The 15,661-nt window shown below is 41.3% G+C and overlaps 1 protein-coding gene across 1 annotated transcript in view; it reads left to right on the forward strand.

The window, feature by feature from the left end:
• CELF2 (CUGBP Elav-like family member 2) overlaps nt 1-15,661 on the forward strand; it is a 548,143-nt gene that overhangs the window by 174,287 nt on the left and 358,195 nt on the right. The window lies entirely within an intron of this gene.

Raw genomic sequence — 15,661 nt, forward strand, 5'->3', positions numbered from 1 at the left:
GAGAGCCAGGTTCAGTCACTGGGTCAGGAAGATCCCCTGGGGCAAGGCGTGGCAACCCACTCCAGTATTCTTGCCTGGAGAATTCCATAGACAGAGGAGCTCGGCGGGCTACAGTCCGTGGGTTCGTGAAGAGTCTTTCACTTCTCAGACTGAGGAAGGCGGGGGAGGGAGGAGGGAGAAGATAGGGGAAGAGGAGGAGACAAAATTGGATATTTCTTCTAAGCCCTCCAGAGGTCATGCAGACCCTTGGCTCCTTCCATGGGCAGCTCCATGCAGTTGCCCAGCCTTCTGATCCCCACCTTTTCAGTGAGTAAATTCTATTTTAGTCTACGCTGGAAAAAAAAAGTCCCTTCCCTTCCATACTTAAAGTTGTCATCTTTAATTTTGTCCCCTTAATGGGAGTCTTTAACATTTCTTGCCACCAAGGATTAGAACTTTTCCTTGAGATTTATCAGATATGTACATACAAGCTGAAAACTGGAGAAACTTATGTGAAGGATGGGAGCAGGACCCACCCTGGCTAGCTTCTACCTGACAGCGTGAAATCTCTGCCTTGTTCCTCTACATATGGACCTAATTACAGGTCCATTATATCCGATATGTGTTTATTTTAAATTATTATTTATTTTTGGCTGTGCTGGGTCTTCCTTGCTGCATGTGGGCTTTCTCTAGTTGTGGCAAGTGGGGGCTACTCTCTAGTTGTGGTGCATAGGCTTTTCAATGCGGTGGGTGTCTTGTTGCAGAGCACAGGTTCTATACCTCGGGCTTCAGTAGCTGTGGCACGAGGGCTCAGGAGTTGCAGCTCGAGGATTTTAGAGGACAGGCTCAGTGGTACATGGGCTTAGTTGCCCCTCAGAATGTAGGATCTTCCTGGACCAGGGATCGAACCCATGTCCCTGGCATTGGTAGGCTGATTCTCAACCACTGAACCACTAGAGAAGTCCTGTATGTGTGTTTTTACTGATGAATTATTACTCTTGGGGGAGCTTTTTGTCATTGGTTTGTTGGAAAATGATAAGGTAGCTCATGACCAGGATTTAATTTATGACTTTTGGGTAAGAGTGCTAAATTGACATCAGAGTGAAGGTTGCAGGAAGAGGTAAAAGTGTCCATTGAAGGTGAAGGAGGGAATTTATCTTCCTAATGTTGTCACCCTGAGCACAGAGAGCCCAATCTCAATGTAGCAGCGAATTCTCAACCTTTCCAGTTCTAGTATACATACCTACCCACTGCAGACTCTTCGTGAACAAGGCTATTGACTTCCTACCAAGTTCACAGTTGTCAAAAAAAAAAAAAAGATCAGCAGATTCTCCCCTAGACCAAACTCTAAAATCTAAAACCATGTGCTCCCACTCAGCCTGAAAGCATAAATTAGAATCAAGGAGATATGAGACTAGATGTCTTTCTTAGCATCGTAAAGCCTGGCCAACAAAAGAGAAATAGCAGCATTTGGATAATATGACTTTGCATTTATTGAACAATTTTATGATTCAAAAATTTGAAAACTGTAGCATTCCTTTACTTAGTTACTAGGGAAATTCTAAAATCTTTCCTCAGGGCTCCCCTTCCTCCACCCTGACTACGGTGTTCAGGATGAATTTAACAGTGTCTATAATAGTGCTCTATGTATATCAGACTCAAGCACTGAAAAAAAAAGTTATTTGGATGGATCTTATCACTGATTAGGGGGTTAACTGACCACTTTTGAAGGTGATTTAACATTTCAACCCTTTATGATGTCGTTTGATGCCCCAGAAAAGGTAATTTACTAAATGGTACTTTTGTAACTTAAGAGAATTAATGATTATTGAAAGTGAGCAAAAAAAAAAAGTGAGTTATTCCTTTTTCAGTTTTAGAATCAGGTCTAATAAAATTATATGTGAGGCCATCCACCTTTCAAAGGGCTTTGATTTTATGTCATTTCAGCGACTTAAAAAAATATCATCTGAAGAGCAAAAGAAAGCCTGGGGCTTTTGATTTGTCTGTTGTACGTTTTCAGACACATCTACAGAAGGAATAAGAAAATAGATTTTTTAAAATTTTAAGCTGAATGTGAACCTTCCCTTCTCATATTGTCATTTGAGCATCAACAAAATCATTAAGACTCTCATGCAGAAGCAATGCAACTCTTTACATCAAACAATAAAAATAATTACAATAATAACAGATATATACCTTTTGTATAACATTTCAGACTTTACAAAATGCTTTTCCATCCCACTGTCTCGCAGTGTCAATTATGAATTAGCTATGAAGAACTTTTTTTATTTTTCTGGTCGATATGGAAAGATTTTAGCTGGGCATGAAAAAACTTTCAGCTTTCACAGTGGTAAGATGCTGGCACGGTTTACTGAGAAAGACTATGGAGCCGTCATCTTTAATGATGAAAGCAAAGTATATTTAAAGACACAATTAAATTTGCCTCTAACCCGATTCTTGGGGTCCAGGAAAAGAGGTTGTTGCTACTTTTCTCTTTTTACTAGAAGAATGTCCTACCTTTCCATCAATAAATTATATATTCATTGGCAAATATTGAATCATATCCAAAATAGATAAAGTACAATAAATATGGTCCCCCTCTCTTTTTTAAATTTATTTTACTGAAGTATAGTTGATTTATAATACTGTTAATTTCTGCTGTATAGCAAAGTGATTCAGGTACAAGTGTATATACCTTTTCATAGTCTTTTCAATTATTGTTTATCACAGGACGTTGAATATAGTTTTCTGTGCTATAATAGAGTAGGACTTTGTTTTCTTTTTAATATTTTTTCAAATATTTATTTATTTGGCTGGGTCCTAGTTGAGGCATTCAGTATCTTCAGTCTTTCTTGCAGCATGTGAACTCTTAGCCATGCATGTGAGCTCTGGTTCCCTGACCAAGGACTGAACCCGTGGCCCCTGCATTAGGAGTGCGGAGTCTTAGCCACAGGGAAGTTCCCAGGACCTTATTGTTTATCCATTGCCTATATAATATTGTAGTTCTCATCTCATAATCTCAAATTCCCAATCCATTCCTCCCCTTCCCATCCTCCCCCCTGGTAACCACAAGTTTGTTTTTTCTTTATTTTATTGATGTAGAGTTGATTTACAATGTTGTGTTAATTTCTGGTTCTCCTCTCTTTGGTATCATTTGATTGGGCTTCCCTCGTGGCTCAACTGATAAAGAATCCTCCTACAATGCAGGAGACCTGGGTTCAATCCCTGGGTTGGGAAGATCTCCTGGAGAAGGGAATGGCTGCCCACTCCAGTATTCTGGCCTGGAGAATTCCATGAACTGTATAGTCCATGGGGTTGCAAAGAGTCAGACACAACTGAGTGACTTTCACTCTCATTTGATTTGCACACATTTCATTTTTTATTATTGTATTAGTTTTCTGTTAATGGCATGTGTGTGAGTTTCCCCAACTTGATTGAAAACTTTTAATGAAACTCATTCTTGGAGTCACTTTTGTACTCTCCACAGGGATTATTACATATAGGACATTTAAAACAGTTTAATTGACCCATGATTGATATTGGGTTGGCTAAAAAGTTCATTTGGGTTTTTCCATAAGACGTTACAGAAAAACACAAGCGAACTTTTTAACCTATCTAATATGATCCCAGCCTAAAGACAGTAGATAGAGGAGATCAGTGGTTTCTAAACTTGAGCCTGGATCAGAATCACCTGGAAACACAATTCTAGGCTCCATCCCAAGAGATTCTGATTTAGGAGGTATAGAGTCAGGCTGATAATTTGCATTTCTAATAATTCTCAGATGATGCTGATGCTACAGGTCCTGAGACCAGACTTTGAGGATCATTGCATTAGATTCAGATGTAAAGTTGCCTCCAAATTTTGTTTGATGATATTTAAGATTTCTACCAACGTCTAGTTGGGAAGCCTTTTAAGAGCACAAAACAACATTATTCATAGAAACAAATATCATCAAGAACTTACTGCTAAACCCACAAAAGACCTAAAAGAAATCCAGCTGAGCTGCAAATATATCAAGCTATATGAGTGAATAACTCTAACTGATTAATGATAATGATAATTTTCTAAATGAGGATATATCCCACATCATTAGCACAGCTATTACCCAACTTATGAATGGATCATATTCCACCGTTTATTTGAAGTCTGTTGTATCTGGAACCCAGAATGTGTTTCGCCACAGAAGAATTGTGAGAAGCAATCCTAGTAAATGTCTCACTCATAATTTTCCCGAAGATAGTTCTAACAGAACCATGGGTCCTAACCCTGGGTTTCTAAGGGGACAAGTTTAGGGGTACAGCTTTGTATCACTGCCAACTGAAGAGGGTGCCCAGATAGCAGCGGGGAAGGGGTGGGCCTTCTGTTTTGGACATGTTGAGTTCTTCGGCCCATTCAGGCGGTGATCACTGTGCACAGCATTATGGGTATATCCACAGCTCCACTATAGCCGACTCACAAATCCCACGTGCCCTGTCCGTTTGTCAGCCAGTGATAAGGGGAACTCAAGGTGCCTTTCTTCCATAACAGGGTCGATAGCACAGCCCATTGGGGCTGTTGAGTCTGGAGAGAGCTGCCTGTCCATTGTGTGTGTGTGTGTGTCGGGGCGGCAGGGGGTGGGGTGGGGGTGGGGACAGGCTTCCCACGTGGCACTCGGGGTAAAGAACCTGCCTGCCAATGCAGGAGACGTAGGAGACACGTTGCTAGTAGGATTTCCTCAGGAGAAAATGGGAAGGAGCCAGAAAAGGCTGAGAGAGTGGCCCAACTGCAGTGCATGCCCGACCCTGAGGGAAGGCAAGTTTGGTGAAAGCGTCCCAGACCCACGTGGAGGCTCTGGGTGGTCTTTGAGTGAACTTGACTCCCAGAGCTGTCCTGTGTCTCCCGGGAACAGACCTGCCTTGACACTCCTCCTGTGCTCAGCGTGTGGCTGGGAACAGACAGGGTGAAGTGTCGTCTGGAGCACACACGTGCAGATGGACTTCAGAGCCTGGCCCCTGGGGACCCTTGGTCACTGGCGGCCCCTGTCCTGGGCTTTCTGCCCGGTGTGTTTCCTTCACATACACCAATAGCCAGAGTGTCCTGGGTCAATGAAAAGTTGGGCTTTGAGATGAGAATGGTTATTAAAACCAAAAAAAAAAAGAAAGAAAAATGCTTCATTATCTTCAATACTTTGAAAGTAGAGAGCAGAGACCATTAAAATCTGCCATGATCTGAAATTTTTACTTTAAGCCTACAGTTTCAGCCTGTCTGTCCCTCCGGACTGGTCTTAAGAGCTGGGAAGAGGAGCAAAATGATCTGCCTTGGCCTCATTTTTCTCTCAGTGCTTAATGAAAGGGCAACAAAATGCCACGGAGCCTGCTGCCAGAGGGAGGGGGGAGGACGGGGGAGGGGAAGGCTGGAAAAAGCACCAACTGAATAATTGCTACTTCATAGTCAAGAATTGGAAATGCATCTTTTTATTTATTTATTTATTTTTTGATGGCTAAAATTTTCATTCTTTTGACCTAGAAAAAAAGTCTTGGCCTTTAAATGTGGAGCACCTAATTTTTCATTTTATAAATAAATGTGTTCCATTCCACTGGCTGGAACGCCCGATGATGTTTAGAATACCAGCTGCCACCTAGCGATGTTCCCAAAGTTAAATATACATGTATCATGCTGTATTTTAAATTATGTAAATAATTTGCTTTCTGATTTCTGATGTTGAATTGGAGAAATGAGAGTTTACAGTTTTCAAAACCCAATGACTCTTGTATTTTTGAGGCTGTTTGTGGGAGGTGTGGGTGCACTGGGGCCCAGGAGTTCTTTTAGATGACTTTTGAAAAGCTTAACTAATGCAGAAGTTCCCGTGATGGTGCAGGCGTATTGTATTATAATTGTAGGGCTCTTCACACCCTGTTCCTTTAGGCTGAAAATAATGTGTCACAAAATGACAACCTATCCATGGCTTTTGCTTAAAATGTGATAAAAGCCATTCAGGCATCAGAGTGGGGCAGTTGCTGACTGTTCAGTATTACTTTTCTTGGTAAAGAACACATAGATTGAAGGTCAGGCCCTTATGGTAACTGATGAAGTTGCTAATTGTGTGGCTAAGGAGATACACTTCTAATGACTGGAGTTCAAATTAAGAGCAAGATAATGACTCTAAGAATGAAAGGCCATTTTTTTTTGGGGGGGGGTCCTTTTTCAGAATGAAAATACATTAGACAGTTCTAATAATACACAAAGGAGATGAACAAAGAACTTGTTTTTTCTGAGAGGAAAAACGGCTAAAATTATGACTACGATGACAGATGGATTCAGAGACAGTTTCAAAATGTGAGGCTTGGGTGAACCCCAAAAGGCGTGAAACAAAATGCAGTAAGTTGCCGGCCAGGGGTGGGCGTTCCAGGGAATAGAAACAGGGAGGCGTTTCTAAGACCCGTGACTCGCAGGGCCTCCAGTGTGTCAGGAAGGTGCGTTGTCTTATGTGAAGTGGAAATTTCGCTGTTAAGATGTGCAACACAGGCTGTCCAGTGGTTAAGATTTTGCCTTCCGATGCAGGGGTTAACGGCTTTGATGCCTGGTTGGAGAGCTAAGGTCCCGCGTGCCTCGTGGCCAAAAAATCAAAATGTGAAGCAGAAACAATATTGTAACAAATTCAATAAAGACTTTTAAAATGGTCTACACCAAATTTTTTAAAAAGGAAAGAAAAAAAGATGAGCAAAATCATAGCCTGTAGATGAACCAGTCTATGCCCTTGGTTTTTGTAATAATAAGAAACAAACTACAGACATTCCTGTTTTGCTACATGTACTGAAACACACACAGTATTCCATGCTATGTCTTTCTGTCTGTCTCTCACTCACACATTCACTTATAGGCACACTCTTTCCTTCACTGTGCCCAAAAAGGAAAGATGCTCTCTGTAGTTCTTTGCCTCAGAACATATATCAAGTAGAAATGCATTCCCTTCAGTTATACATCTGAAGTAATGTGTAGTTATTTGAGGTCTATTTATATAAGATTTTCCCACATAAATGGAGATGTTTATCCTTTGTTGTTGTTCAGTCACTAAGTCATGTCCAACTCTTTGCAACGCTATGAACCGCAGCACACCAGGTCTCCTTGTCCTTCACTATCTCCTGGAGTTTGCTCAGATTCATGTCCATTGAGTCAATGATGCTATCTAACCATCTCATCCTCTGCCACCCTGTCCTCCCAATGAAAGATATACACATTTAATGGCCTGTTTTCAATAGGGTGTTGGTTGATGCTTGTGTCATAGATTACCAATTTGCCACCTAATTAATAATTATTGTTTAAATACTTGTTTGGGGTGGGAAACAACTTTCCCCAGCTGCTAACACAGACTAACAATGAAACTTCATCAAGCAACTCAGTGAGGCAGGCTTCTAATTAAAGCAACATCTTTAGGACAGAATAATTTCCATTTCTGCTATTATTTTTAATATGGCTTTAGCTAAAGGATTGAAATGTAATGTTTAGAAGAAAACAGCTGAGAAGGTTCTGTTTATGCCATCTGCTTAGAACAGAAATGTTTTGCTGAAATGTCTTCTGAATACATCCAAACCCCAGTATTCATGTCTTCTTTAAAAACAGGAGATAACTAGCAAGTCCTTGGTTCAAACTGCACAGACAAGAAATCCTCTTAAAATCATTGTTTTTCAAACTGTGACCCAAAATACTGATTATTTCATACTTTTAGGTGGTAAACAGTGATCATGAAGAACGCACCCACTTTCTCATTTAGAAAAAGATATCATTCCAACAGGGTGGAAGCTGTCATCTTGTTTGGTCTGTGACTCTTCTCTTTCCAGATTCTGTTCTTGTATCAGACATTTGACTCAACTCCTAGCTCTGCATTAGCAAAGTGAACCACGTGCAGCTTTTTCACCCCCGAGGTTTTAGTTGGTTTTGTCTACCTATATTCTTCAGTTCACCAAGTCAACTATGTGTTTCTTCACTCTCCTTTTCTTTTTCATAGAAAATCTGAGGTGTGTCTCTTTGGAGCTTGGGAATCAAGCAATAATATAGGGCCCCAACTTACAGACGAACAGAGGGATGGAGAGAGTAGTCATTTAGGATCCTGTATTCCATTAGCCATCCCATTCTGTGGAACCAGTGACATCCAATAAGAAGAGAGTTAGCTGAAAATGAAGGGTCAGGATTCCAGCCCCAGGTGTCCTCCCTTGGGTTCACTCTGCCCCGTTGGTGCCTCCACACCTTTCCTTCTGACTCTGGTCTTTGTAATGGCTTTCATTTCCTGCATGCCTTTTTTTGTCTCTGCTTCTTCGAAGAAGCAGCTACCTCTTCCAAATCAAAGGCTACCTCTTACAAGGAGTCCTGCTTGGTCCTCACAGTGAGTACCGAGCTCTTCCTCCTGTGTCTTCTCTGAGATGGTTACTTTTATATGGACTCCTTATCCCATATTCTATCTTAAGTCTGGTTTCTTTCCAGATCTTCAGTCCCTTGCTCCGGCTTGTCTGTTGTGCCCCATTCTCACACCCCCATGTATTTTTGGCTTCTCTCTCTTTGGTTTTCGCTTTCAGCCTATAAATTTGTACAAAGCTCTGGCATCCTGAAATGTTCCTGGCCTGTGTGTCTTTCCTTTGAAACCCAAGTCTCTTGAAAGAGTCATCAACATGTAGTGTTTTTTACATCCTCACATCTTATTTATTAGTTAATCCTGTCTTGTCCCGTCCTTACTGCTCCACTAAAATTGCTCTGATAAAGGTGATCAATGACTTGCTGTTTGTCAAAATGTAGCCTTTATTGAGTTTTCATACACTGAATCTCCCTGTGGTACTGATATCACAGGCAATTTCTTGTGTGGGGAAACTCACCCCAGGTTTTCTCAAAGTATGCTCCGAGAAACATTAGTCTTGGGGAATATGAATAGGTTTTATATAAAATGAGATCCGTGGTCAAATAATTTTAGAAAGCTTTACATAATATTATCTTCTTTAAGGACTTGCACTGCAAATTAGCAAGCCAGTGTTAATCTGTAAAACTCATCTTATTAAAATACCAGGAATACCGTTTAGGAAATGCTGCCCCTCAAACTTGAACCCACCATTGCTGTTTTCTTTTGGTTCCTGGAGCCTCTGAGGCTCTCAATTCTCTCTCTCTTCCCCTCCCCGCTTGGGTATTTCCTAGCATTCTGCTTGGACCAACTGCTTTTCTTTGCTTATATTCTCTCCTTGGAGAGCTTGTCCTCTCTATGGTTTTAAGTACCTCCTAGATATTGATGAGTCCCAATATAGGTCTCCAGTTCTGAACCTCTCATCCGCTTCAGACCCACATATCCAAATTTCTACCCTATTTCTCCACTTGGATGTTTTTAGATACTTTCTTCACCTTGATGCTGTCCAGGCAATTCAAACCCAGCTTGTCTGTAATTGATACGATTATTTCCACTTCCACCCTTCAGTTTTGCACTGTTTCTGTCCCTGACTATTAGTGAATGGTATTAGTGAATGGCACCCAGAGATCCCCTTTGCTGGCAAACATGGGACCAGAGTTGATCTTGCCCATGACTTTCTCCCAACTCAGTCTACACTACAAGACTCCCAACAAGAATGTCAAACAGAGGATGAAATGTTTCTTCAAGAGCAAAGAATACAGAAACCTAGGGAGTTGGCTGGACAAAGCAGAAGACAACAGAATATCCTCCCAGATGGGAATATGACTTCTGGGGCCCCAACCCCCCAGGCCATGCATCGCAGCAGTGTGTCATTCTACTAGGTGGAAGAACTTTATCTGTGACATTTTGAAAGGGTATTAAATCCTGGCACCCACCCACGCTGGGCTCTTCTGGAGACCGTGCCTGTGAGCCTGCCTACTCACCATGTGGAAGAGGCCCGGCATGAGTGGGAAGATCCACCACCAGCTCTTTAAGGACAATCTTGATATAAAATGAGGACAGTTTGACCCAAGTTTTCTTCTTGAGTTCCTGGATCTGGCTGCCTTCCTGATTTGGGCTTTCACTTTTCAACTCCATTTCTGGTACCTTTCATGCATGTCATCCTTATTTTCTAATGAGGCACACAGTGATTCTGTGGCAGGCTAGATAAATGGAACTTCACAGACTTGGAATCAGACACACCTGTGTCTAAATTCCAGCTCTCCTATTTTAGCTCATGTGACTTTGCACATTGAGAATTCTCTGTCAACTGGGGATAAAGATACCTTCTAGAGGAGCCATGAGGTTTAAATGAGATCATTCATATTAAGTGTCACGCACATAGCAGTCGTTTACTGTGGTAAATGACAGCATACTACTAATGGTGGTTACTCTCACTTCGTATGTTGAAATCATCTTTATTTTCCCTGACTGCATTTCTTCTGCACCCCTTCCTTCACCAGTACTGGGAGATCACTTATATAAATATTGTAACTCATGACTCCACTAAAATATTCTCATCTTCATTAAAAGTTTTCACATAATTTCCTAAGTCCTGGGAAGGTGTTAGAGAGAGTAAGCCTGAAATTCAATACTTAGATAAATAAAAAGTCCAAGATGTTTAGAGTCTCCCTAAGATAAACTGGATTTGGGTTATTAAGCCTTATTTGAGACTCTCACATAATAAAAAAAATCTATGAAATGTAATTGATCAAACTCAAGGAGATGAAGAGTCATATAGTCTCCACTGGGATTTGAACTTGAGGCTTAAAGCAGCCTAGGCAAAGCAAACAGGAAGCTTAGTGTACTAAGCTCTGCCCTCTGGCTATGTGATTATATATAGCAATTTCCTATCAGTGAAAGGAGAAGAAATGCTTGCTGAATTGCTCTTTTCCCTGGTCCCACCTCTCAACTATGATAACTAAGTTGAGTGTAAATGAACAGCGTGACCTGCCTAGTCAAGTGCTCGTAAACCAAAACCGAAATTAGTTTCCAGATCATTATGTAGAGTCAAACTTCTGTTTTTACCATGAAGGTAAAGCAGTGATTTTCCCGTGCTCTGACTCAAAGATTTACCTTTCCATATTGGCAGAACTCTGTTTACATATTCATCTGAAAATGAGTAATAGTCATTGTTATCAACAGTGGATAGACGGTGGAAGAAAGCCAGAAGTTTTTCGTTTTCACAGGTAATAAAGCTCAATGGTGTCTCTCACCTCCTCTCTCACTGTGTGACATGGGACACATTGTTCAAGGGATTTATTTTCCCCAATGAAAAGATCCAGGGATCAGAAGTTTGAAAACTTGTTCTCTAATGACAGGTCCATAAACTGAGCTTTCAATTTCAATTTTTTTTTTTCTCACCGTAGAGTTGGAACACCATCTAACTCATGGAGATCTTGGACATGAATTTGTTGTGTGGAGAAACATTCATAGGTGATTGCCTGAAAGGAACCTGATGTCATTTTAAGCTAACATTTTTGCATGCTTCCTAAATGCCAAGCAATACCATACATGCATTTGAGTATGTGGCAGAAAGCAGATCCCATACTCCTGTTTTGTAGATAAGGAATCATGGGCTCCTGGTGGTAAATAACATGTCCAAAGGCTCCCAGTTGCTCACTGATTGAACCAAGTCTAGAATGTGGTTCTTCTGCCTGAGAAACATTAGAACTATCTGATGCTTCTCAGGATTGTGAGACAATGCAGCAGACAGAGTAACTAGTGTCTGTGTTTATCTTCATGATGTCTTGTCTCTTGTCAGGCTTGGGGATTCTTTTTACTTTAAGCTGTTTTACCCTTTCCTTTCCCATGCCTTTAGTTTTGGGGAGAAGGACTTGAAATTGCCTTTCATTTTGTTCCCTTTTCCTTCTATTCCCTTTTCAGGGCTCAAGACCTGATTCTACTTTCTAGTCCCAAGTTTCTAATCAGTCACATGACACAATGCCCTTTGTGAGGCTTTGGAAATTGCAGAGCACTTGTAGACACAAGGAATTTGTGATCATCAGCATGGTGGCTGACCTTGCAATTCAAACCACAGTTCCACATTCATTTATGTTGAATGTCATCTTCCCTTGTCTTATAGGATCTGGCTTCTAGAAATGTCCCCTCTCCTCCCTTAAGGGAATTCAAAATGCAACCCTGGGTCTCTCTCTGGACCCCCACCATGTACGTGTCAATTCTTATCAATTGCTGTGCATTTTCTAGGAAAATGTTCTTCTGTCTGCTCTGCTTGGCCATTGTGTTTTCTGCTGTCCCCATCACTGAGTTATTTTTGAGCACAGATCCCACCTACCTGTCTGTGTCTCGGAGAGGTATTCCTGCCCCTAGAAGGTTCCCCCTGGTAATCCCCCTCTGTCAGGAGCACTGCCCTGATTGGGAACAGCTCTTGACAGCATCCTGGGCAAACACCTGCAGAAACCTGCCTGGAGCCGCAGGTGGAGTCCAGAACCTGCACGGTGTCTGGCTCTCCTTTTGGAAGTTGAAATGAGCTGATTCTTCTGGAAACTGCTGTGGAAAAGTGAGGGGAAGCTCTTCACGAGTCATTTTGTTATTCGAAAGGAACAGTGAGAGCCTAGAACATCTGTTGTTTCAAACGCGCTGACACGGACGCTTAGGGATGCGACAGGTCCAATGGCGTGTGTGGTATTTCCAAATACTCTTTATTGGCAAGGACTATTTTTAGTCTCTGGGGAATATTGTACATGGTAGACTCATCATTGACATCTGGCTGGTTCATATGTAACCACTGAAATCTTTCAAAACAAAACTGTTGCAAAGGATATTTAAACCCAGAATGTCACTTGGGAATAAAACGTTCCCTTCTCTGACTGTCTTTCCTGGTGTGAAATGCAGAAATTTTAAAGATTTAGGAGGGAGTCAATTTGGATACTCTGAAGCCCAAAAATGGAAAGAAAGCCTTATTCTGAATGTCATCCTCTTCTGAAATTATGGAGGGAGGAGGAATTGCACAGTTTTTAAAAAGGGAAATGGAAGAATTTTGTACACTGTATTTGTTCAGTTTCTTCAGGTGCCTTGTTGCCTACTTGACAGTTCACTGTTGTGTGCCCTGGAATTAGGCTGGGTTCACTTTGAACTGCACCCACTGCCTCATAGCTGTATGATCTTGAATGTTGTATCTAACTCATCAGGGCTCAGAGTCTTCCTCTGTAAAACTGAGGTATCAGTAGCTCCACATCTCCTGGAAGTGTCATAGGAATAAATATCTTGCCTACAAAGAGTTAAACCCAGTGCCTGTGCAATAAATGCTCAATAAATGTCAGCTGCTATTTTGCTGTTACATGGAAGTAGATGTACCAAAGAAGGTATAAGCAGTTTTTCTTCCAGGTTTTTTTCCCCAAAGAAAAGTGGTTAACATTAAATGAGACTTTTTTGAGGTTGATAAGAGATTTATAGAAAATGTTCCTATGAAATCACCATACTTGACTCCTCTTGAAATTATATGACTCAAAAATCAAAACAAAAGAACAGTTCTTAAAATAGGTCCAGGCTTTCAGTTTGACCCCATTGTTGAGTTATTCAGAAAATGGAGATCCAATAGGATCCTAACGCTTTGCAAAGTCAGTCTTTGTCATAGTTTAACTATTTTACCACCTTCTTGCAGTTCTGATAATGTAGGTCTTGTGGGGATATCGATCAAATGACAAGCAGACAAAATTGGCTTCTTTTTAGAAAGTTGTGTTAAAAAAGTAGTCTAGCTCAAGATTTTTTTGTTTATATTTATGTTTTTTATCAATGACCTCAATTGGTGGCAAATTAGGAAGGCAAGCACTGAAGCATTCCTGGTAATTTTCCTTCTGGATCTCTGAGGTGGTTTGTGTGTTTTTAAGACATAAAGGTGATGGGTGACTGGCAGTACAGTTTAATTAGCATCCAAAATGATTGAATTTGAGCTCAAAAGTTGTGTCCTATATGCCAAGAATGCAATAAAAACTACTGCAAATATTATAGTAGCTTGTGAATGGGAAGACGAGAGGCTTATCTAGCAATTACCTAGGAAGAGGGAGCCGGGAGAAACTGGCAAGGTTCAGAAGCCACCAGTGATGCTGGAGGATTTATGCCAGCAAATTTGGAAAACTCAGCAGTGGCCACAGGACTGGAAAAGGTCACTTTTCATTCCAATCCCAAAGAAAGGCAATGCCAAAGAATGCTCAAACTACCACACAATTGCAATTACCTCACACACTAGTAAAGTAATGCTTAAAATTCTCCAAGCCAGGCTTCAACAGTACATGAACCGTGAACTTCCAGATGTTCAATCTGGATTTAGAAAAACCAGAGGAACCAGAGATCAAATTGCCAACATCCGCTGTATCATCAAAAAAGCAAGAGAGTTCCAGAAAAACATCTATTTCTGCTTTCTTGACTATGCCAAAGCCTTTGACTGTGTAGATCACAATGAACTATGCAAAATTCTTAAAGAGGGGAATACCAGACCACCTGACCTGCCTCTTAAGAAATCTGTATGCAGATCAGGAGGCAACAGTTAGAACTGGACATGGAACAACAGACTGGTTCCAAATCAGGAAAGGAGTGCATCAAGGTTGTATATTGTCACCCTGCTTATTTAACTTATGTGCAGAGTACATCATGAGAAATGCCGGGTTGGATGAAACACAAGCTGGAGTCAAAATTGCTGGGAGAAATATCAATAACCTCAGAAATGCAGATGACACCACCCTTATGGCAGAAAGCGAAGAAGAACTGAAGAGTCTCTTGATGAAAGTGAAAGAGGAGAGTGAAAAGGTTGGCTTAAAACTCAACATTCAGAAAACTAAGATCATGGCATCTGGTCCTATCACTTCATGGTAAATAGATGGGGAAACAGTGGAAACAATGAGAGACTATTTTGGGGGGCTCGAAAATCACTGCAGATGGTAACTGCAGCCATGAAATTAAAAGACAGTTACTCCTTGGTTGAAAATTTATGACCATATGAAAAGTTATGACCAACCTAGACAGCATATTAAAATGCAGAGACATCACTTTCCCAACAAAGGTCCATCTAGTTAAAGCTATGGTTTTTCCAATAGTCATGTATGGATGTGAGAGGTGGACTGTAAAGAAAGCTGAGCACCGAAGAATTGATGCTTTTGAACTGCGGTGTTGGAGAAGACTCTTGAGAGTCCCTTGGACTGCAAGGAGATCCAACCAGTCCAGGCTAAAGGAGATCAGTCCTGAGTGTTCATTGGAAGGATTGATGTTAAAGCTGAAACTCCAATCCTTTGGCCACCTGATGCGAAGAGCCAACTCATTGGAAAAGAGCCTGATGCTGGGAAAGATTGAAGGTGGGAGGAGAGGGGGACGACAGAGGATGAGATGGTTGGATGGCATCACCGACTCAATGGATATGACTTTGGGTACACTCAGGGAGTTGCTGATGGACAGGGAAGCCTGGCGTGCTGCAGGCCATGGGGTCGCAAAGAGTCGGACACCACTGAGCAACTGAACTGAACTGAACTGAAGCTGGAAGCTGTTGCCCTAAGCCTGGACACTGAATATGAAAGGAGGAGAAAAAAACTTATGAAAAGAGAAAGGGGCAGTATTAAAAACCCTGTATCCAAACAATGTCAGTATTGCTGATGCATATGAGGAAAATTAACAGAAATATTCATGCACAAAGAGAGCCTTATGTAAGTATATTTCATGCCTTTTGAGAAGTCAGGAACAAAACAATTTTGGCTCCTTGGCAGGACACAGCTCCTGATTACCGAGCAGCCTGTATCCAGGAGTCCAAGCTTCTTGTTTTCCAAATCTAG

The sequence above is a fragment of the Cervus elaphus genome, chromosome 23 (assembly GCF_910594005.1).
Source record: "Cervus elaphus chromosome 23, mCerEla1.1, whole genome shotgun sequence".
In the NCBI taxonomy this organism is placed as follows: domain Eukaryota; kingdom Metazoa; phylum Chordata; class Mammalia; order Artiodactyla; family Cervidae; genus Cervus; species Cervus elaphus.